The following is a 24,314-nucleotide window of genomic DNA, read 5'->3' as shown; positions in this document are numbered from 1 at the left end:
TTCACATTCTCATTACCTCCCTAGTACATCTACATGGTGATCATCATTAAAATCATATATGCATATTTGCTCTTGCGTGTGTATAATTATCCATCACAGCATTCTTGAGACTATTACGGTGTAAAACCTAAACATGCATGACATAAGCCAGGTTCACTCAGTGACTCCAAGCTTATATCAGTATTTTGCAATTCATCAGTATTATAGGTGAGAACTGTTTCAATTATCTTCAGGGGGAAAAAAAAAAATCTATATTGTCTTAATAAGTGGTGCCAGTTACTAAAGCTCTACAGAGTCATAAACCTGTCACTTCTAGGAATAAGATATCTGAATCAGCAGATTCAAATTGCGGTGATTTTTCCTTTTGCTTCACTTTATTAATTGGTCGGCTTTGCCAGGTATTTTGCTTAAATCTAAATCAGACCAAGAAGACAGAAAATAACATTTCAATAGTTCAAACTGTGCAGTTTGGGCTACTAGTTTTACAGGGTGGAGGTTCACATTGTCTTAGCTAAGCTTTGACTATATTGGCCTAGATGTCTCTCTATGAGGAGATTACCTGTCTGCTGCCCCAACAGTGCAAAGTACACACTGATTTCCTTAAAGATAGGGTTGCTTTTGCAAGTTGCAAAAAAAGTCTTGAGCCTGTGCCTGCTAAATCGATTCATTACACAACTGCATTCAAAAGCTCTCCATGCTCTGCGGAGCATATGAGGGTAAGTGCTGCTCCCCTACACTGCCACAGGAGCTCACCCACAGCTGTAATTCTCATCTAGTTGGTAAGCTTGTTAAAACCTCTAATTAAAAACCTCTATGGCCTTATTCAAGCCCATCTCACAGCCCTTGACCTTCCCTTCCCCTCAGCTGGGACACATGTGGATGTGGCAGTCTTCCGTATCACAGCAGTCATCTCCTAGAGACTTCATCTTGCCACAAATACTTATGTCTTTGATGCTTATTTTTGATTCAAATAAATAGACTACAATGACACTATTTCATGAAACAAAAAACTTCCAGATCACCTATCTGCTGATCCACAATTGCATCACTGGTGTTTTAAAAAAGTAGAAATTCCAAGATTGGAATTAACTGAACAGAGAAAAGATAAAAATAAAAAAAGATAAAAAAAAAAAAAAATCCTCATTTTTTTACAATAACAATCTTAAAATAGTCACAAATGGTTCTAATAATCATAAATCATTTCTTCTTATTCTATTCCCTCTAAGTATTCATGCCACTCATTAAGTGGCACCAGCTTTTCATCTGAATAACTGACAGTTTTATCACAGCTCCTTCATAACTCTTGGAAATTAATTCTGCTTATGTCCTTCTAGGGTTCTGGAAATGGAATATGCAGAGAGTGACATCGAGGACTGGCAAATCACACTGTTCTTTGTGTGTTGGAATCTAAAAGACATATCTAGATGACAAAAATGCACAAAAACCTGGGACTACTAACAGATACAGTAAACAGGCACTGTTCTTTTCAAACCTCATAGGACAACATGTTAGCATTCTTATAAGAGGAGAAACAAAATGATGTGATTAAATATGAGATTCTCCAACAAGATTTGTGGCCCCTCAGAGAACAGATGACACTTAACGACATTAGCAGGAGTGATACTGCAAATTGGAAGAAAGGCAAGAAGTACAAATTAGTCATGCACCACTTCAGCATGTTTCATTGGTCTTAATTCATTTGAGATTTGCTCGCTGATTGTACTAATCCACCAAAAGACAGAGGGTTTGGAAAGGATTTACGGAGTCTACAAGGAAATCTTCATTTCCAGCTCTTCCTGAGAAGTGCATCTCACTCCTGAAGTGCACTTCAGGATTTATGGCCACTAATTTGCTTAATCTATACTAGTAAGCAAAAACTAACTTGATTTTAAGTTCCCTTATTAGCCTTACCTGTTCAAATAGTACATTCTTCCATCCAGAAATGTAGTCTGATTGGAAAAGTAGGAATTAGATAATTTGCAAGAATTTCTAGATGACAGGTGACTGAGCCCACCAAAGGCTGCAATGAGCCAACAAGATCCTCAGGCATGTTGCTGCCATGCATGTGGACATCATGCACATGGGATGCAGTATGGACACAAAGCAAGTCCCAGGTTTTAGGGAGTGTAGTCCATCATGTGCATGAGACAAAATCCCTGTCTGTGGGCAGAATCACATGGCTCTCCTACAGTTTCCCTGGATTCCTATATCACCAATCAAAAATTAGGTGAAGTGTCCACACCACACAGTGCAACCATGGTTTTATGTCTATGACAGCATTCTCCTGGAGAAACACAGAATCTCCTGATTCTACAGTTCTGTGATCTTTCCAGTTAGGTCTGTATGTCTCCATCACTGATCTGGGTCTGGGTTCTAACACTGGTCTGGAGGTCAGTATCCCAGACTGCCACGTTTAGTTATATGTGCTGCACAGACATGCTCCTGCTCCTGTGAGATGGCAGTGTGGTGCTTAGTAATTACAGTCAATGAATTAAAATGCATTTGTTTCTCCATCTAAAAATCAGGACCTTCATCTTTTCATCTTTTTTAAGGCTGGATCCAGGAAAACCTCTGTAAAATTCTAATCATGGCTACACATGAACTACTCTCATCTGTGATCTAAAAGTTGTCTCAATTTACTGTCAGACACCCTATCCTGGGGCGTGTCTATCTCCTTTATGCCTGACATCAGAAGGGTCTTGTCTACACACCAAAAGAGACGCGTGTAACTTGACTCTCCATGGGATGAAGGCAAGGGCTTTCTATCTGTGGCTTTCTGATAAGTGAAGATCATGTTAGTCCCATTTCAAAAAATGGGACTTTTATTGATAATACTTTGCTTCTTTCAATTAGAGAGAGAATTTTGGCTCTTGGGTCAGGTTTGGGGTCTATCCATGGGGTTTTACAGAACTGATCCTGAGTAATTTCAAAACCGTTCCCAGATGCAGCAGGGGTTTTGGGGTTTGAGGACCTTGAGATTAATTTGTGTACTCAATTCACTTCTGCTTAACCCCAGATTCACAAACTGTCACACCCCTGTTCAGAGTAGGAGGCCTTGTGCAGGAACTGCAAATCCCTGTTGAATAGTGACATGGTCCCTCTAATCCCTCAAGAAAATTTAAAACAATTTGCAACTCAAAGTGACCATTCCTGCATTGTTTGTAACCACATTTGGTTAAACAGAAAACCAGTCTTCACCCAGGAATGACATCAGTGGCAGCAATTCTTAATAAACAACTCCATTTGATTCCTCTGCTTCTAGGCTCTCTCAGGGTAAAACTAGTACAAACAGGGAGCAGAAATGCTGGTCCAAATTGACCAGTCTCTTAGGAAACCACTTGTGAGTACAGTGCAAAAGTGTTGCTGGAAAGAGACATATGGGGATCAAAGCACATGGAGCTCAGATAACGCTTCCCATTTGACCACTCTGTAGAAAAACAGTTTGCAGCACACAGGTATAAAAGAGCTTTGGATTCAGTCAAGCCCATATACCTGATATGGTGTCCTGAAGTGTGTCATTGCAACACCCCTCTCGTGGTGGGGGACAGTCTTACTGCAGAAGGGGAAGAATCTGATTGTGAAGGTGCATATCCAAGATTGACTCAGCCCCAAAATGAATCCAATAGTGAAGATACTGCCTAGATAAATACCTAAGTAAGGTTTACCTTAGGCAAATTTGAGACTCATTTGAGGCAGAATCAAAGAGCCTGATCCTGGAGCTCCTATCTGTGAAATTAGCTGCAAAAAGGCAGAATGGAAGCCCACCAAGATGAGTGGGAGTTCAGTGGGCTTTGGATTCTATCCCATATGAGCTAAAGGCAGCAGAAGTGAGATTCAAAGCAGACCACTGGCCTTTGCCTGTATAGGAAAGTTAGGCAGAATCATTCTATTACTGATACAGTTGTAACACGAAGCACTACTTGAATGTCTTTACTGAAATGCAGGTTTCCATGTGATGAATTAGAGACCTAAACACAAACACTCAGCTGGGGAAGGAAATGGCAGGAAGGGCTAATGACCCTGGCACATAGCTTAAAGCATGAGAGGGGCCCACAGGCTCTCACCCATTGCCTCCAGTCCTCTTCCAAATCCCTACTGGAGTTGAAGAGGTATAAGTTACTGCCATAGTTTTACCAATAGTTTTCCACATGTATACAAACCCCTACGCAACACAAATCAGTCTAATTTTAGGATTTAGCATTAAAACCATTTAGCAGTCTGAATTTCCCCATCGATCACAACTTAAGTTCTGAGTTCATGGGCACACAGCTGTCAAAACGCTTCAAGAAATGTCAAAGGGAAGGGGAAAAAAGCAAGCCTCCTGACGTTGAGCAGAGGAACCACTGCAGCTGCTTGTATGGAAGAGATGCACTCGGAGCTCTGCATAAGTCCTGTATGCTCTGCCCTGAAGCAAAGATACAACCCTGGGCAGCTCCTTGCTCTTTTTCCTTCATGTGACATCACTGTGGAGCCCGCAGCATTCATCAGGAAACTTGTCATGACAGGGTGCTCACAGGTTCTCAGAGTGGTGGCAGAGCAAGGAGGGTGGTGACACAGGCTGGTGAGCATGAGCAGGCATGAAAGCAGCAGCAGGATACAGGCGGGAGAGCAGGAGTAGACCAGGCTGGGGTAGATGTGAGAGCAATGGGGAAGGACTACCACACCAGAGAGGTTGGGGAGAACAAGGGGTGGGATGAGAGAGCTGCAAAGAGGACAAAGGGGCTTATGGGTCACGGAGGGGAAGCAGCAAGACAGAAAGGGGAAACTGTGTGTTCTCTCTCTTCAGAGCTGAAGGAAAACTTGGGGAAAGGCAGAGATCCAGCAAGGGAGCAAAGAGCTAGAGTAACATGGAAAATCCAGGTAGGAAGATAAAAATTTTATTGAAATGAGACAGTTTTCATGCAGTTTCTCACAGGGTTTTTTTGAGAATTAATAAAAGCAACCAAAGCAGCACCAGACGCTTTAAGCTCACAGGGTGAGCCAGCAAATATGCAGCTCACCTGAAGTCTCTCTGTCCTTGGTAGCACTGTGTTTTATTTTCACAAAGCTAAACCATTCATGAGCAATTTCTCCAATGCATTAAGCTTAAACAAGGCTTCTTTTTGCATAGGTATGTATTTCTTCCTACCTCCATGATTTCATCTCCTAAACCAAATATTTTTGTGTATGGAACCACCCAAAGAAAACAAGTTTGAGGCTTCCCATTAATTACTGTGTTTCCCAGGACTTGTCCTGCAGTGTCTGGAGCTAGGGTCCCCTGCCACACATTTTATTTTGTGGAGTCTTTCTGTTTTATGACTCTTGGAGCAACTGGTTGTGTTTATTGATCTTTCCACACAGCTGTTCTTTTCCTGCAGGAGCACTGGGATGGTTTTCCTGTAGTCTGATATGTGAGGCCCCGTGCATCTCTGTTAAAGTGGGTCTGCTGATGTACTAACAGGACTTGACGAGGCAGCAGCTTTTTAAGAAGCAGAGTTTGTGGGTGTAAAGGAAGCAGAAAATGCTACACACTGGCTTCACTTTCACTGTAAAAAATGTGCTTGTGTGATGAATTCCAAAATCCCATGAGCAAACTAGCCCAAATGAGATTAGCTGTGATACATAAGGATGGGGGGATGGAATTGAGAGAGATCTGTGCTAGAAAAAGAGGGGAGAGACACAGGCAGCTGCACAGAAGGGCAGCAGAGCATCTGGAGAGAGCAGCTCCAGCTACACTAGGCACAGGCAGCCCCCAGCACAGTTTGTTATGTCCATGTCCCAGCCAGCACTGAATTCCCTTCAGCAATTTCTACCATTCCTCACCCATCCTAACTAATTTTACCAGATCAGACATGAACAGGAATGACCTCATGTAGATAAAAAACCTGTCTCATGCAATAATAAAACACACAAGCACTCATGACCCCAAAATAACCCCAAACTAGGGATAGCATCGCTTGACTGTGGATTATGGTTCTCACTTTTCTGAGGGCCATAGGCACGGACTCCAGAGCTGAACACCACTGTCTCTAAAACCAAGGTTCAGGTTTAGAAAGGGGACTCTGCCTGCCTGTAGAGCCACCATCTATCTGGCCAGGATGTCTCTTAAGCCGCAGAAGCACAGCCACCCTTGGAATACAGCAGCAGCAGTAACATAGCTACGCTTGGAGGCTTCTGGATGTAGCAGGACCTGGATGCTTGTAAGTTAGGGTGGGAAGGGGAAAAGAGCAGGAAAGGAAACTTGTTAGAGAAAAGATCTGTCTTACCTCTCTGCCAACTCCTCAGCAAGCACAGCAGACGCCTGTATGTACAAAACCTTCCCCAGCCCCAGGTAAAGATCTCAGCACACAGAAAAGCAGGGGTGCTCTTGTTCTCCCTTGCAATGTCCCAGGCCCTCTCTGAGCAGCCCAGGTCACCTTCCGTGAGGAGCCCCAGCCCTCCACAGCTCCTCCGAGTGCTTGGGGGTCTCTGGAACAGCCGCTGCACCCTGGAGCTGTTCCTGTGCCTCCTCTGCGCACAGGGGGAGGAACAGCTGGAAGAGTGTCAGCGCAACACGCTCCATAAATTTCCCCTCAGCCTTCTGCAGACGTAAGTCCTTGAGAAAAATGCCTAAATCCTGTCCTTTGTTGACATAGTAACCACATTTGAGTTTTTGACCCCCTAAGAAGCCATCTGCATGAAGCAATTCATTATGAGAAAGATTTATCCAGCCTGCAGCAGGCTGATTTATGTGGTTTTATTTGTCTAAGGAAGAAATAAAGAGAGTGAATGTTTATACATTAGAGAATTCACACCCAGACTAAGGTTTTTTTTTCATTACAGTGGTTAATATTAAGGGCTTCCACAACTCTTTGAAGGAAGTGTATTACCAAATAAAAGGGGAAAATCCATTATTCAGATACATGGCCCATTTCTAAGTGAAGTAAAGCATTCAGAATTTTTAAGGAAGTTCCAAAATTTTGTATTTTTCTCTAACTTCCTCACATATATGTATCATGTTCCTTCAAAGGTGCTTGAAACATCTTCAAAGTTCCTAATAAAGTTTATTAAGCCAGAATAAATAGCAGAGGGTCAAAAACAAGTTAAGCCTGTGTAAGGCTTTGCTTCCCCAGTCCTATGGAGATGAACCTTATGGAGATGAGCTCTTTAGCCTCCGGGAGGTTGAGGGGAGAGAGATAAAAGAGAATTGTGCTGCAGGGATCACGTGGGGTTTAATGGGTTTTAAGGCATCTCCTCATCCAAACTGCTGCCACCCTACACGGATCTGCATTCAGATTCTAACCCTTTACTGGTAATTCAGGCTGTGGGAGCAGCCCGGCAGCAGGGGCACAACCGTGCTGCCTTGCAGGGCTTTTTTGACCCCAGCTGCAAAAGGATGAGGGTGGAGGGAAAAGTAACAAAATACAAACCTATGTACTTGGAGTTGAAAAGAGCTTTCCAAGCAACTTTTCAGTGTTTTAACTCAATGTTGCCTTATAAAACTGCCTTATTTACAAATGTCTTTAAGGGCTTATTCGTGCATTATTTACTATGGAAAACTTGTCTTTGAGCCAGGTTAAATATGTGCTTAAGCTTGGAAACAGCAGAGCAGCATAAAGAGTGAGAGATCTAGCATTTTGGAAGCTATAACTTCTTTTTCTCCAACCTTGGGATTCACCACAAGTGACCATAACCTTCCCCCAACACCCAGGCATCATCATCTCCTTCGCACTATATTCCTGATTCTCCACCCTTGCCCACAGAAGCACCCCCAAAACAAAACAGTTCAGTTCTTTATCTATGTATTTTTCCTGGACTTTAGCTGAGAATCATTAGTTACTTCCTGAATTGTCATTTAAGTGGGAAAATTCATAGAATCATGGAATGGTTAGGGTTGGAGAAGACCTTAAAATCTTCTTGGGAGAAAGAAAAGAGGTCTAAATTCACAACTCATGATTTTGGAAGTCTTACCCTTGGGAAGGTTCCATTAAACTTTTTCAAGGATTCTGAAATATAGGTCCAGAATCAGTACATATTTCTCAGACTATCATCAGGCAATATCCTGACCCAATAGCAAAAATACAAGCATTCTTTTAAATGTTGTAAATGTTTGGAGGAAATGGTAGCTATTATGAAGCTTGTAAAGCTATAGCACAGAACTGCACTGCTGTGCAATTTACACTTGCTGGGTAAGTGAAGACAAAACCTTCTGAGAAGACAAGGTTTGGGTAAGATTTTAAAATACTTTAAAGTGACTCCAAAGGGTGCACTGCTGGGCCTCTGCCCTGCCTCTGAGTGAAACCCAAGGAAAAATGCATTTGTAGCTCTGGTGACACTGAGGTGGGGCACAGGAGCTACACCTCTGAACAAGTCTTCTTTGGACTTGCTGTTGAGCTCAGTTTGACACCTGATGAGCTGGTAACCATGAGCTGCAGGCTCAAGGGGAATGTCACTCTCATCCTTTCCTTGCATCCCCTCTCACAATCTCTGGGGATTGTGCCTTGTCAGTGCTGGGGCCACTGGGGCAATGGTTTCAGCAACTGATCCACTAGAAAACCAACCCACCCAAAAGTCATAATCTTCTATTTCATCAGCTAGTTAAGCTGACGTAGCTCCAGTTGTTCAATTGCTGGATGAAGAATCAGGCAGTGCAGGCAGGTGGGTGGCAGTGCAGTGGGAATGCACAATAGCAACCCCACTTACAGTAGATTATACGTAACACCAAATTCCCATCTGAGCTTTTTTGTGTCTGTGTTTTCTTAGTCAAATGGGACAATGCTCTTCCCAGTCCCTACAGACTATAAGCCGCTGAAATGCTATTGCACTGCAGCCATGCAGGTACTTGAGGAATATCAGCTGGCACATGGTATATAAAATCAGAATGCTCACAAACTCAAAACCTCAACTTTGAATAATGTATTATCGTCTCTCAAAAAATTATAAAATAGATAAGATGTAATTCAGTTGTATTTCTGTACACTGTTCATACCAAATGAACACTCTGCTGTTAACAAGAATATAAGTACTAACTTTGCTTTTTGTAAAGGGAGCCCAGTTTCCATGAAATAATAAGCTAGTAACTGGAAAAAAAACCCACAACCAAACAAACAAGAGCCAAACACCACACAAAGCCAGAGTAGTATATCACAGACTCACAGAATCAACCAGGTTGGAAAAGACCTTTAAGATCATCAAGTCCAACCGTTCCCCAGCACTGCCAAGGCCACCACTGAACCATGTCACCGTCACCGAGAGCCCCATCTATACGGTATGTGAACACTTCCAGGGATGGTGACTCCACCACTGCCCTGGGCAGCCTGTTCCAATGCCTGATCATTTGGGGAAGAAATTGTCCCTAACATCCAGTCTAAACCTCCCCTGGTGCAGCTTGGGGCCGTTTTCTTTTGTTCTATCCCTACAATCTATAACTTATTTTTATCAGGACTCTAGAAACACCTTTGCTGGAAAATATACACAGCATAGTTTGTGCTAAGATTGCTTAGATTTGTTTTCCTGAATCTGTTTTTGATCAAATTGTGAAGATACCCTGCTTGGACTATTTACTTAGAATTTATAATTAGGCTGTTTTATTATACATAGATAACTTGGAATTGTAGCAGTTTGGCAACGTCAGCCACAGGATTTCAAGAGATAACTAAAAGTTGCACAAGCACACTTACTAGGCCTGAAGATGAACCACTATACTGATGATATAGCAGAAAAGTCTTGTATCCTTTTGTAATGGTGTTTTAGAAAGCAAAGGAGTGAAGGAACACAAGAAATGGGCTCTGGCCCAGAGCTGCAAGCACCAAGCATTAGCAGCTGCTTAGTGCTATGTTTGCAAATGTTCTGGCTCCTGTAGAAACACTTAATCCTTCCTGAATTCTGGCCAGCATTTATGGTTAAGTACAGACTATAAAAGACTGTTGTCAATTACCTGCTTCTTATCTGTATGCGCCATTTTGTGTGACAATGGATTTTCAGCTACATTTTTAAAGCTTAATTATTCAGGCCAGTATTCAGCATCTATTTACATTGCTATGGGCACCAAAGACCTATTTGCTGAGGGCAGGACAATGGGGTGAGGAAGTCTGGGTACAGCCTTAGCCATAGGGAGTGAAACAAAACAGGGAGAACACAGAAACCTACAGAGCCCTTCATGCAAGTAATGAACTTTCTATAGGCATCCTTGAACTAGCTTATGGAATGTAATACCGATTTACCTCTTCAATGGGAGTCTCAATATAATTTCGAAACTGCCTGGGGGGATTAGCAGATTGTCAGAGCTGGGTCTGAGAACTCCTTTCCATTTCAGGGCTGACCTCCTTGACTTTCTGACTAACTTGAGTTTTACAGAATCATTTCCTTAGGATCCTACTCAGTCCAGCAGGATGCAGTCCATAAAAAAAACACAAAAAACTGAGGCAAACTTAAAAGGCAGAGCCCAGGATAAAAGCACACAGCAAACAAAACAAGAAGCTTTATGGTCCACTCTTTCAAAAGCTAAAGCTGAAAGTCCTGTTCACCTTGAAGGGATGCCCCTTACCCAAAGCAGATCAAGAATCCAAGCTGTTCCACTCGATCAAGCTTTCTAAACTTTGTACATGTACCCCTGTTCTGTGTGGTGTTTTGGCATCAATTTACTGAAATTTGTTGAATGAGTCTTAAATAACACAGTGGTGGATATGTCAGCTACAGCAAATAGATGCACCATGCCTGAAGAGGCAGCAAATGCAATGTTTTTGCTGCCTACAGCTCTTGGTGATGAAGCTGTGCCATTTAACAGTAGCTAAAGGGTTGTCCTCTGCTCAGCTCTTTCTGCTGGAGCTGACATTTGTCTGACTCCTTTTGTTAGCTGATTTATCTTACTGAGCAGAAGAGTCTTCATTTGCTTCCTGTTGGATTGTTTTACCCTGTATTAACTCTGACCACAGACAAGCATCAGTGCTGCTCCAAGGGAAAGGGCAGGAGTGCACCCAAGTGGGAAGGTGATGGGAGCTGCCAGGCACTTTTTGACAGTAGTTATCTTTTAGCCCTGTTTAAATATACTGCCTGGCTGTACCCTTAAGCCACAGCCAGAGATGTTGTTCAGGCCACTGATGAACACTTCCTTGAGGATTACTGTCTCCTCATAACTGCCAGCAGGGTGGCACATTTTGTCCCTCCTCTTCTCAGTCTCAGAATGGTCAGGAAAAAAAAAAAAATCAGTGAAAAACACTGAGGCTTGTACAGATCATTTTCACAGAACTGTGCCAGGAAGTGACAAAAGGAGCAATTACATCACTGCATCAGAGGGTAAGGTTTCACAAGGTGCACGCCTTAGTTAATGGCTTGATACCACTTAAGTGAGTTTCCTCTTTCCCATCTAGGCAATGGTCTTCACCTGCACCTAATGCCAGCTCTGTTGCCCCTCTGCTGCTTTGATGAGTAAACTTAGTTCACTCAACTGACAGAAAATTGTTCATTTCTTTTTCTTTTCTATTTTTACTGCAGCCAGGGAGATGAACCAGCTCACACAGCCAGAGCATTCACAACATGCAGTCATGAGCCAGGACTATGCTTGGGTTGGGATATATCCTGAGGGAAAGAAGGGGAAGAAAATGCTCTATGCACAATAACATCTCAACATGGGTTAGCCACAGCATCACGTTAACAATAGCTGTTATCGCTGTTTACTAGTTGAGCCTCAGATCTGTCCCAGCATATACTTTACAAGCCATGGTGAGTACAGATGGATGGTTTGCACAGCACAAATAGTTTTCTCAAGGAAAAGCTATTTCTTGACATAGACAGGAACAAATACCATGGAAGTCTTAATTTGTTTAAAGCTACTGTGCAGCTTCTTTGCCCTTCAGGGCCCTGACAGCTCTGAGCCACCAATGAGTCCATTCAGATGATGCAATATTTGTACCTGGACTCACTGTTGGAGGACTCTGGTCTGCCTCCTGATTTACTAAGTGACCTTGTGATTCCTGACTGCTCTGCCTGCAAGCCTGCCCCAGCTCCCACCCCTGCCCTGGTACGCTGACATCATCTTCCTTCTCCAGGGTGGCACTCACTGTGGATGAAGTACACCTGCACAGAGGAGGAATGAGACTCAGGGCGCATCAAATAGCAGTCTGAGTGCCAGCATACCATAGCAGGTTGGTGCAGTCACCCCTGGCTTTGTTTCAGAAGGATTTGGGGAATATCTCTTCTCTCTGTATTACACTTTATAGCAAATACTTGTAGGCTGACATTGTGCCTCCTCCCTTGCTGGTTTTTGTGCTGTGCAGGTTGCTGTAGCCAGTAATGCTTCAAAGAGGGATGAATGCCTGTGGGAGTGATTTCAAATTACTCTCTAAATGCCCTGCTTACAGAAAGACATAATAATTTAAAGAGACAGTTTGCCTTCTAAAAAGGAAAATCCTTTCAAAGGTCTCCTAATATTATTTTTCATGTCTCTTGCTCAACTGGCCCAGCAAGTTGAAAGACCAGTTTGACTCCTGCTTTGCCTCAGTTTTTAATTTCCTCCTCTAGCTATGAATCTTCTGGATGAAAATTACTGAGAGAGGTGGGACTTGCAAGCTGGATGCTTTCCAAAGCACGGCCTTCTTGTGGTATAGCATCGGTCAGTCAATCAGTTAATCAATCAGTCAGAACTAGAACATTGTTCTTAAACATGGGGTGTATCTGCATATAGCCTAAGCTGTGATACCAGCTCCACCTGTAGCCTTTGGAAAGCATTGTGCCAGCATCTGCAAAGTTTACCCATGCTGGACAGTCCTGAAGAAACTAACATGATAACCACTGCTGCTGTTCAGAGGGAAGCTATGATTTCACATGACTGCTGAACCAAGTTAAAATATGGCTGCCACAGAAAGAAGGTCTTTGCTATTCTCATTCCCCAATTCTCCTTCCCTCCCACCTCTATTTCCAGCTGCACGTTCCTCCCTCTCCTAATTCACTTGTTTTCCTAACTTAATTCTCTGCTGTTCTAGTGAGTTGCATCAGCTTATTCTGTGATTGGAGCAGTGGCAGACCTGTCAACAAGGCAGGCAGCAAGGATGCATGGTGGAGAAAAGTGGGAGGAAGAATAGATGAAGAAGCTGGATTTTACTCTTTTGCCAGTGTTCAAACATGAATGCAAAACTGCAGACTAACTGTGAGCTAGAATGCAGAGCAGGGCAAAAAGGTTCTAAAAGCTACAGATACACTGAAGGTAGCTAATCATGCTCTGTCTGTGTCTGTATGGATGGCTACAGTCTGAGGTGCTCTCAGTGAGGACCTGTTTTACCACCCTATTTATATGTAAGATCAAGCCAAGGTGGGAGCAAAGAGTGTCATGCTCATGTTCTAAGTAGTTTTGTCTTAGCAACAGATCCCCAGCGCTTTCCAGTCATACTGCACTGACTATTCAAGCAACCACAGGAGGAAGGGGTAGTGTGTAGCAGTGAGAAGCACACCTGATTTGTTCATTTAAGTACCTATTAAATAAGTTCTGTCCTCTATACATGGACAAGAATGGCTCCTCAGGCTCCTGGGAACACTGGTCAGGAGAGCAGACCCTCTCAGAGCCTGCAGCTCTGGTGAGGTCTATGACCCCAAGGTTTCCACATGACCTGCCTTGTTTGGGATTTCCCATTACCTGGGTTATCCCATACTGGAGAGCTGATGTGCTTATCTTCCAGCTACAGTAGTCCCATCCCAAAAGAATGATTGAGAAAAGCAGCTCCCCAGATTGGCCATTTCTTGGCTGCCGTGTAGGAACAGAGAGAAAGCCTTTGAGCAGCCAGCTCAAAAGACCTAGAGGTATCTGCACTCATGTCCTAACAAAATGACTTCATATTTTCTTGCCCCAAGGCTTTTTTGAGTAATATGTATATAAAAGCTGAAATTGAGTGTATTTTAAAACTCATCAGTCCTATATGTAATCAGTGCCTTATTAGATTTCCGGCAATGCAAAGAGACTAATAGTTAATCTGGAAGCTACTTAGAAGTAGCTTTTTCATTTTATGCTCACCAGTGTTTTTCCATGTTGCTCTGTGTAACTAAATTAAGTGTTCTGATAACAGTGCTGAGAGCAGTGGAAAAAACAACATATTAAATAAACTTGGCCACTTCTCATATTTTACATGCCATCTCTTGCTCGCAGCCTGTGGGCTTAAATGCCTGGCAGCTAGAACCAAGACACCAAGTGGAGAGTCCTTGGCGCTGGAGTTATCTCTTCCTTGCTTCAGCTCTCAGTTTGTTGACCTTTGCTCTTATCTATTCACCAGTGCATGAAACACAGAGCTTTTGGCATGGTACTTCATACACTGATCTGCAGCCCAGGTGGTTGGAGGACCAAAGAAGTGTGGTTTAGACCTAACCTGAGCAGTCTCTGAAACTCAGGGCTTCAGGAAAACTTCAGTACAACAGCAGTGAACTGCAACCATCCACTCCATCCACAACACTGCCAGGATGCCAAGAAAATCAGCACATTATTTGTCTGGATTGCCAGAAGCATATTATTATGAACCTATCTTGCTTGCTGATGGCTATTTTGGAGTTTACTGCTGTCATTTGGGGGTGAGGAGCTGGCCTCTCAAACAGTCTGCCAGTGGACCCTGGCAACATCAGCGGCCAGATAGCCCAGAGCAGGGCCGTTGTGGTATCCCCTGGCACTTGGGGACAGGGGGAACAAAGTGGTCTCTAGTTCAGAACAGAAACCTGTTTACTTTGACACTGGTGAAATGCTGCGGGTGTTGTATTTACCATTTGTACCTGTACTGACACCCTGCTGTGTGAGTGCACTCAGCAAGTCTAAAATCAAATTAAATCGACTGTGTTATTTAGAAGACATTTACTCCTACGTGAAGGTACTTGATTACTCTGCTGATGAGTGCTGTGGAAATGTTAGTCTGTTAAGAAAGGTGAAGCAGATCATAAAAGTTTAGTAAAGGGGATGACCCCTGCAGAGCTCGGTAACATCACCAATGTGATGACAGTGCTGCTGTCCTGTTGGTCCCCTGGAAACTCTCCCTCTGTAGCTCTGTAAGGTCAGCAAAGACAGCACATCCTCCCATTTGTGATGTGTGGAGTGTATCCCATCAGGGTTTTACCTGCTGCGCTTCTGTGAGTGGCTGACACTGCCTGCTTATCCCTGCTCACAATAACCATGGCTCAGCTCAGCCTTCACAAACATCACTCCTAATTTTTGCTGGGATCATTCTGAGCCACAGGGGCCTCAGTGACATTTTCACCCTGTTTTGCTAAGTAAGTGACAGCTCCTACAGTTTGTCACATCAGGCTGCACGTTTAGTTGCTGGTGAGTCAAGTACAGTGGCTGTCAGATTATAATCAAGCTGGTGCTAAAACCAGCACCTACAAATTTCAATTGACTCAGGATTTCGGCCTTCTAAGAATATCATTTTCTCGATTTGCAGGGGACAGTTTTCTGAGCAAACAGCTCAACGCATGTTTTTTATGAATTCACAGAAAACTGCACAGAAAACAGTGTTTTTGTAGGGAACCATGTTACTGACAGAGGGAGAAAAAGCATCCTTGTTTTAAAAGACTTTTTTAACCCCCTAAACTTAGTGCTATTTACTTTGGCTTTCTCAGCACACCCCGGCATGTTTACCAGCAGGGATGAGAACTTAAACTGCTCAGGCCCCTCAGAAAAGTGACCCTGATGTAGATCAAACCACCAATGGTTTGCTTACTTTCCCCAGAGACTTGTGTTTTGGTTTTAAGTAAGCAAATAGCAATACAAGTAGGAGGATGATGACTCAGGTAAAAGTACACAGAACTGTTACATGTGGCAAACATTATATATGCTTAGGATTCCTCTAAAAAGGCCAGTTTTTAAGGACTAAATTATCATCCTCTGAGATGCCATAGTTTCTAATTTAAACAACTACAGTACAATTAATATATTCATTTTTTAAATAGAAATACCTCTGCTTCTTTTGAACCAGGCCAAATGACGCATTTCAAAACAAAATTTTATTGCATTGGACATAAATAGCCTGAATTTCTTGCTGATATTTGCTGATTTCAGATAAAATGACACTTGGTTCTACCTTGGACAAGAAAGCACGAAGCTTTCGCCAGCTAACCTCTTTCCCATGTGTGCAAAACCCAAACCTCTGAGCTGGACTGAACCTCCAGGCCTTCCCATGGGATGAAGTATTTCTGACAACACCACCGTTTCAGACCCATGCAAATATTTCTCAGGCACAGAGTAACCTATTCTTGAAATGTGCTTCTTCCCCACCTACCCTGCAGGTCAGTGTACTTGATGAAAACCGGGGACACACAGCAACTCAAAGGAAGAACAGTCATGGAGCTATTTCCTTTTGCAAATAATTTAGTTTAGGACTCTTCCCCACTTTTTTCATCAATGCATAGATATATGCTTCAGTTCTGTTTATGTACACTAACAAATACAGTCATCCAAATGACGGCAACAGTGACAGACATTGGAATACACTTTTGCAAGCACAACCGCCTCTCTGGGAACTGGGCTTCAGCAGCAGTTCTCTAGGATATAACAGCCAAAACCCTGAAACCGTGCTCTTTCTACCTACCCTAACCTGTTCCATTATATCCTTAGTGTGTTCCCTCTGTAGTGCCACAAGCAGATGGAGGGGCACTGTCCACCAGTGCTGCAGACATCATTTGCACAGTGAGCAAGGGAGCTGTTGCAGTTCACAGGACAGCTCTGCTCTCTTTCTCTTCCTTTTATGTGCATGCGTATAGTCACATTTAGATAAAAAGTATCCTCAAAATCATGCTAACTAAGCTAGAGAGAAAGAAAGTGATATGAAAGATAAACAAGGCTTACCACAGACAGACACATATGACAATGCCACCCTCAGCCACAGGGAGACATCAACTCCCAAGCACAGGTTTCCTTCTCCAAACTCTGGGAAAGGGCCCTTTCACAAATGAGGTCAAGCCTGGGTCAGTGAAAGGAGGATATAGGTCCTTTAATGTGTAATGAGGCAGAACCTGAGAATCTACTGAAGACAAAGGAAAAGCAACGAGGTCAATGGGCAGCATCAGATGCAGCCCTGAATCTACTAGACACTAGGATGGGGACCAAACACATACAAGATCCAGATGTGACAGGGACTCCATTAGCTGAATCCCAGTTTTCCTTTGCAATCCAGCAAAATTCCAAACCACAGAGCACTGAGCCACTCCAAGCACAGGGCCAAAAGAAACACCTCACTTGTCTTTGAGTCTGTGGTTTCTAGTTTGTGCTACAGTCCTGGAGATAGAAGAGCTGCTCAAGACTGCCTTAGCCATGAGGGGAGGATTTGGGATTTCTCAGGAGCATTTAGATCCCACCCTTTCCCACCAGGGTGTCATTCTTGCCCTCAGCACAGGCTCTGGGAGGGGAGTCAGAAAGGGCAGAGGCAAGTGGGTAGGGATTAACATCTCCTTGGCATTGCTGGTAAATCCAGGCCTGCTTAATTATGCTTACAGGGATTAAAGATGCAAACCCTGCATCTAAATGGTGATGTGTCAAAAGACCATAGCTGACTCAAAAGAGGGCTTTGAGCTTGAAGGCAGCTGGGAGATCAGAATCAAAATCCACAGTCACCTTGCTACTTTCTCCAGAGTCTGAAGCGAGGCAGAAACTAGTCTCAACATTAGTAAAATAAGTATGTAATTAATTACAGTCTCATTGGCAATTTTCATATTATTTTCTAATATATACATTTTCTAATATATACATTAATATAGCTGAAGCAAACATACACTATGGAATCTTCTCTCTTCATATAGTTACTTCGTTGGGGAAATGTTTGTGTTTTCATAAAATGGCAAAAACAGATGCCATAAGCCAAGAAAGGCAGAAGATGTAACATGGCTGCTGAGGAAGTTAAGTGATGCTGATTCATTCACAGAAAGGCTCTCTTCATTGATCTGGCCATCTTTGACAATCAAGAAATGGAAAGTAGACGGTAAGATAAGTGGGAAACAGAACCCTACTGACAACTTGAGCAATGGGCTGTATGGTACTTGCCCCTCGAAATTCATCTGCCTGCCCTGAGTCAGGTGATTAGAAATTTCCAAAACGCCTATGACTGGCACACTGAGTCCTTCTTGCCAAGTAGCACAGTTGGTACTGCCCCCACATGATTATGCATAATAATGGAGCACTTCTTTGGCATCACATTATAAATCCAAATAGCTCATGTTTTAAATGGAAATGGTGGGTGACAACAGTCCTGTCATCTTTGCTCCACAGCATCTTTTAATTCTCACTAACAGAAAGAATTGCTTTCCATTTTGTGACATTTCTGATAGACTGAATGGAGACAGGAGTCCAAATTCATTAAAATACTGAGCATGAAGCCAACTTTTCACAAATAATAAGCAACAACAATAAATAATGAATGAATTTAGCGCTTGAGAGAAGTATCAGACTTAAGTGTGCCAGAGAGTCAAATTCTCAATTTACCTTATCTGGAAAGCAAAGATAGTATCAGTAGTGGCAGCTTGAATGCACCCCTGCTGCCCAGGAGTGTCAGCCAGGCTTGGAAAGGCCACCTCTAAGCTCAGTGACACTGAGGTGATGCACTGATACAGTCACTTGCCTTTCACTCTGATGAGTGGACATCTTCTTGCAGTGACCGATGACACTTCCACTTCATCTGCTGAAGTGCAGTCAGTCGTTGCAGACCTACATCCTAGAGACATGGTGTTTGTTGTACGTCATCTCAAGAAAATGCTCCAAGAAACCCACGCAAAACTCAGCAGCAATTGGAAAAAAAATAAAGGGAAGGGCTGAAAGGCATTCCCTTGTCTTTTCCTTTGCCTTGGAGCCAGGCAAAGTTATGAAAAGGGTTGTCACTTGGAGTGCTGGCTTTTGTTCAGAGCAGTGGCTTGAGCCAGCCAGTCCTGCAGCAGTGGATTATTTTAATTATCCAGCTCTTTGTGGATTGGTTTAGATTTTATGTTCTTACTACTCCCACCGATGTAGGAAATGCCGGGGAAAGGGTACATGGCTCTGTAATACAGCCTGTCTGATTCTCAGCCCCTGGAGATGCAAATTTTGGGGAACACCTGCAGTGTCTCAGGCAGAGCAAGCTGCACTCTGGCCCTAGAATTGAACTAACTGCTGCCAGAGGAGACTGAAAGCCCCAGCTGAACAGACCAGCATCATGTCAAACCAGGCAGAAAGGAATCATAGGAGGAACAGCCCTTCCAGGGCCTGGATGGATACAAGCCTACAAGCCAAGCATTTCCACAGTAGCCAAATACTTGCGTTCCTCATATCTACTGACAAACGATGATCTGATATAATATTGACACCTAATGATAATGTACCCAAGCTGTTTGTGACTCTCCATAACCACTTTGGCTCTCAGTAACTGCTTCAGAACTGCTGAACCTGTGAGATGTGAAGGTATATGAGAAAACACAAATAGACCTTCTTGTTAAAACACTTTATATTACATCCTGTTTCCAGAGGGGAAGTGGCTACAAAGAAAGACATCAAAGTCCTGCAGGGATTGTGGAAAGCTAACATGGAGACCTGGCTTTCATTCCCTGAATAGAAGATGACTTAAATCAAATAATCAATTAAAGATACTTTGGTTAGACACAGTAACCCAGCTATTAAAAGTAATAGAGATCCTGCCTCTGCTCAGGGAGGATGATATTCTAAATGTCTAATTTCAAGAGCGGTGATGTTACCTTATTATACACAGTGCAGCAGTAGACTTCTGGGCGAGTCATTGCAGCTGCCTGCAAGGTACAATGAAGAATGAGAACAAACTGTTTTTTCAGACATCTGCAGGTCAGGCAGCTTTTCATCTGATCTCGATTACAGAGCAGCAGATTTCCCACTTGCATGCTGAACATCAGGTAATAAACAATAACAAGTGCTTTCCACCCCTGTGCTCTAGCCCTGCTCAGAGCAAGCTGGGGGGGAGAAGAGATTAGAATCCTGCAAACATCTTCCCCTTATGGACTATGTATAAATAACACTGTGGTTGGAAGTGTGTTTCAGGAGGCAGTCTGTTCCAGCAGTATTTGAAATGCAGACAGCTCTGCAGTTCAGGTCTTCTGAATTGTCTCTGAGACAAGAATGAGGCATGGACAATGTAATTACTACAATTACAAAAGAAAACGGAGCGGCAAATAAATCCTATAAAGCTTGTAGCCTACTGTTGTTCGGCCTCACCAAAGTTATTTGTCTTTTTCTCAAGTGAGTCCTAAGAGAGCCAGAACACATCAACATTAGGTCCCTGCTACAGCTGTGAAGGTGGGAGCATGACAGCAGCACAGAGCCTGCAGGCTGGGTCTCCAACCTGCTGTCCATTAACCATGGCACCTTACTCAGGACCGGATCCGAAAGTGTGGCAAGAGGCAGCAGGTTGCTGGACCATATATCAACTGCATCTGGCATGAGCCTGCAGGATCATGGGACACGGGAGGCTGCAGTGCAGCTACAAATGTATGGATGCAGCACAGTAGGAAACCAGAGACAACTACATGAACCTCACACTAAGCACGTTAGATTCAGCAAATCCTCCAAGGTGGTTTATAGTCCTGTAAGAACATAATAAATGGCACAATAGAGAAAAAATGATGGTAAGATGTGTTATGCAAATTGACTGACAAAGAACATACCAAGAGACCAGGACTGCAACTCCAAAAGTGCATGCTTGAGCAGAAGTGGAATAACATGAATGTGGAAGGGAAACCCACCCTCCTGAACACCAATATGTCCCCTGTCACCAGTGAGAAAAAGATATTTCTAGGATGGAATTAATTTTTATGATGTCTAGCAGAGATCTATCTGCCTTTGGCCAGATGAGTCCTATCTTTAATGTCTATTTCTTTTCTAAACCCATGAGGCTGAGCAGGGCTGTCTGCCATTCTTAATTTGTACAGTGCCTAGAACAACAACAATCCTTCAAGTTTACAGTTTCATCGATCTCACAATAAACATGAGTAATAACACATTTCTGGTACACAGCAGTAAGACATTAACTAGACCTCCTCTTTTTTCAAAGCATTTTTGCAAACACTAACCGACTAACCCTTATGGTGGTTCACTACCTTTCTCCCTAGCTTGGCCACTGTACTGAGGTGAATTGATGAAAAGATTCATGGGGCCACAGAGAGAGAGCAAAGGAAGGAGCCTGGCTGTACCTCTTAATGACCCTACAGCTTACAAGTCTTTTTCTCTTAGTACCACTAATACATTTTACACAATGATTTTTCCATGCAAAATTCATAATTTGTTCCTGCTGCAAGAAACAGAATGGAAAAGAGTCGCAGAGCCAGGCTCCCCACTGTTCCTTCCCTTTCTCTGAAGTCTCCAGTCTTTGCTACACAATGGCTTCAAGACTGGGCAGAAGTTCTGAAGAGTAATTCCCATCTGATCTCAGGCTATGGGCTAGGATGTTGAGGTGTGGGTTTGAATACCTTCATTCTGCCCTGGGCCTCCCCTCCTTGATGACTACTCTAACCCCAGGCTGGAGGTTTAAGCTTCTTGAGGTCCAAAAAAGAAGGTGCTGTTTCAAATTTGTGTGATACAACTTAGAAGAGTACTTGGTGCTGTCTTTAGCTACCTAAGAGGAGGCTGCAGAGAGTACAAAGTCATATTCTTCTCAAACGTGCCCAGTAGAAGGAAAGAAGCAATGGACACAAGATGTAACATGAGACATTCTGACTCAATAGAGAGAAAAATTTTTTTATCGTCATGAGGATTTGGGTTGCACAAAGAGGTGGCAGAAGCTCCATCTTTGGAGACATGGAAAAAATGACAGGAGAAGGCCCTGAGCAGCCTGCCCTCACATGAGGTGCTCTGAGCAGGAGGTTGGAGACCTCCAGACGTCCCAGAGGTCACTTCCAGCCTTCCTGGTTCTGTAGAAATACTCCAGTTCAGATAATTCCTGCAGGAGGAAAGCCTCCGAAAAGACTCTCAAAGTGAAGTTCCGGGGGTTATGGGGGTATCTGCATTATGCAGACGGTATAGAACAGATGCATTCACATTAAGTGGTCAGAAGCAGCGCCAGATACTGGAAACCATTTAACTGTGGTACAGTAACACAGGCTAATTTACATTGTTTCTTTTTAAAACCTGTGGTTCAGCTGGGGCCTCTGTTTCCTTTCTGGCAACGAGTACAAACTATACCAATACAGGGTGGTTTACAGTGTGAAGTCAACTACTTTAAAATGACCGCACATTACTGATAAAAGGCTCAGTGGTATATGCAGAACTTGTAGGTTTGTTAGTCTAAACTCTCCTGATTTTTGGAAAGTTGCTGTGTTCATGGCAAGGCTGAAATTTGTTGCTTGTCTCAGAGAAAATATCAGTTCTCTAGTTTTTGAATTGGATGAAAATTTCCTATGACCATTGCTAGAAACCTATTTTATTCTGCCTGCTCTGCTGAGCTTGCCAACCTGGCCTCATGGAAGGCTGCCTGAGAATCGCAGGAGCCCACTGCTTTTAGGACTCCATCAGAAAGATTTCTTTATGAGTACATCGCTGACAGATGTTAAGCATACTGTTACAGCCACTTGCATTTCTTTACTGGCAAATATAAAAGTAAAAATTGGAAAGGGCACAATGAAAAATTAGGCTACACAGGGTTTTTTCTAGCTCTTGTTCCTGGTTAGGTGTGTTTCCTTCAAATAATAAGCACAGTCAGTTTTCTGAGGGTGATCCATATTGTCCTGGTTTATTTAATTTGATTAGAAGAGTAATTCTGCCATAAACTTCATGGAATGTGAAACTTAACAGCTTCAAAAATCCTACCTGTGGCAAAGATAGACACAGAACACCTGCTGGTTTATTACTGAATTCAAAAAAGGGGGGGAAGCATATTTGTGGTGGTGCAGGATTAGCAGAGGTGATGTGCTGAGAGCAGGATGTGAACAGATGATGTGGCAGAGTAACAGTATGTGTGGCCAGGTTACTGATGGGCAGAAAAGGCAGAGGTCTCTATCAGTATAGCAGGCTACGAATGGGACAAGGCTGGAACAGAGCACGACTGAGAGAGGAACTTCCACGTATAGTTGCTGGGCAGGTATCTCAAGAAATAAATTTGTAGTAATTAGTTAGATTTACTCTATGATAGTTCTGTATTTAGGCAGTTTTTAATGTCAGATATTTACATGTGTAACTTTATTGGACATTTTTTTCACTGGGACTTTCAAATTGCCTAGGTGTCAAATATTAGCCAGAAGTCTTACTGTCATTTATGTGACATGTACTACCAAATTTTCCTTAGCTGAGAGAAGCTTGTTGCATGTTGAAGCAGTAGAGTGAAGTACAGCAGTGAAACATTTAGAATATTCTAGATGGACTAAATTGATCATTATTAAATTGATGAAGGTTGGACAATCGCAAGCAGCCATAAAAACTAGTCCAATATTCTGTGATAACTGCAGTTTTTCCTACACTTGCAGATGGTGTAACATCAGAATTGAATCAAATTTATTATTTATTATCAAATTAATAATTCAATTTTTGTAATAGTTTTATGAATTAGTAACGAATTCTTCCAATATAGTACTGAAATTAGAAGAGTCACAAATTTGGAAGCAAAATACTATGTTGGGGTTTTTTTATGAGAAAGAAACTGAGAGCTGAATTTCATTGTATTTATTACAGGTACTCTACTAATTCCATGAACAATTTAGAACTGAATAATCTCCATAAGGAAACTATCACCAATGCATCAGGTACAGTTCAGATGACCTGTGAAAAAAAAACCCACCTTGCTACAGAAGTCCCTCCTGCAAAGCTTTTGTGAAAAGCTGTGCAAAAAATACAATTACGTAGGCACTCTCCCTTCACCATGAGATTCACTGGGCTCATTTTAGAATATGCATCCTGATAAAGCTTTCAGACTCCAGGCACAACCTTATCCAGGCTTGCGATTGTCTCTCTGCTCTGTGTATCTGTGTGCTTCCCATTGGATCTAAATCAGGATTTTGCTTCAAAGAAGTTCTAAATAGTTTTAAAGGTATTTAATTTATTTTTCTTCAAATTAATATAACAAACTGCCAAAAAAAAAAAAAAAGCCTTCAGAAAGGCTGTGAGGCAAGATTTAGTCTCATTTGAATTATTTTATGCCAAGGCAAATTTTCACTGTTTCTCACCCTCCAAGTTATATTCTTTCAATATCTTCTTAGGATTTATCTAAGGATCTTTCAAGTGATATCAATACTGCACAGAAAACTGAATTTAAAAAGATCTCTGCATCCCTACTCTTCAGCTTTACTAAACATGCAAGCTGTCCATGTGAAAATTTTGTTCAGAAACTGGCAAAGGAATAATTTCAGAGATTCCCTAAAACCTGCCACTATTTGTTCTGAAAATAATGCATTTCCATCTGTCAGAATTGTATTAGCAT

General features: G+C 42.6%; 1 protein-coding gene across 3 annotated transcripts in view; it reads right to left on the bottom strand.

The window, feature by feature from the left end:
• The window catches only part of SPATA13 (spermatogenesis associated 13), a 149,314-nt gene that overhangs the window by 69,882 nt on the left and 55,118 nt on the right, over positions 1 to 24,314 (bottom strand). The window contains exon 1 of one of the 3 annotated variants that reach the window (XM_061457639.1): positions 6,246 to 6,499. The exons of the other annotated variants lie outside the window; for them this stretch is intronic. The gene's annotated coding sequence lies outside the window, so the exon portion shown is untranslated. Of the gene's footprint in view, positions 1 to 6,245; positions 6,500 to 24,314 lie in introns of those variants that run through there. 3 annotated transcript variants of the gene reach the window in all.

This window comes from Pezoporus flaviventris, unplaced genomic scaffold (assembly GCF_033815535.1).
Source record: "Pezoporus flaviventris isolate CSIRO_AGI_PZ_B2104156 unplaced genomic scaffold, CSIRO_AGI_Pfla_v1 ptg000025l, whole genome shotgun sequence".
In the NCBI taxonomy this organism is placed as follows: domain Eukaryota; kingdom Metazoa; phylum Chordata; class Aves; order Psittaciformes; family Psittacidae; genus Pezoporus; species Pezoporus flaviventris.
Note: the sequence above shows the minus strand (reverse complement) of the source record. Positions and strands in the feature narration are given on the sequence as shown.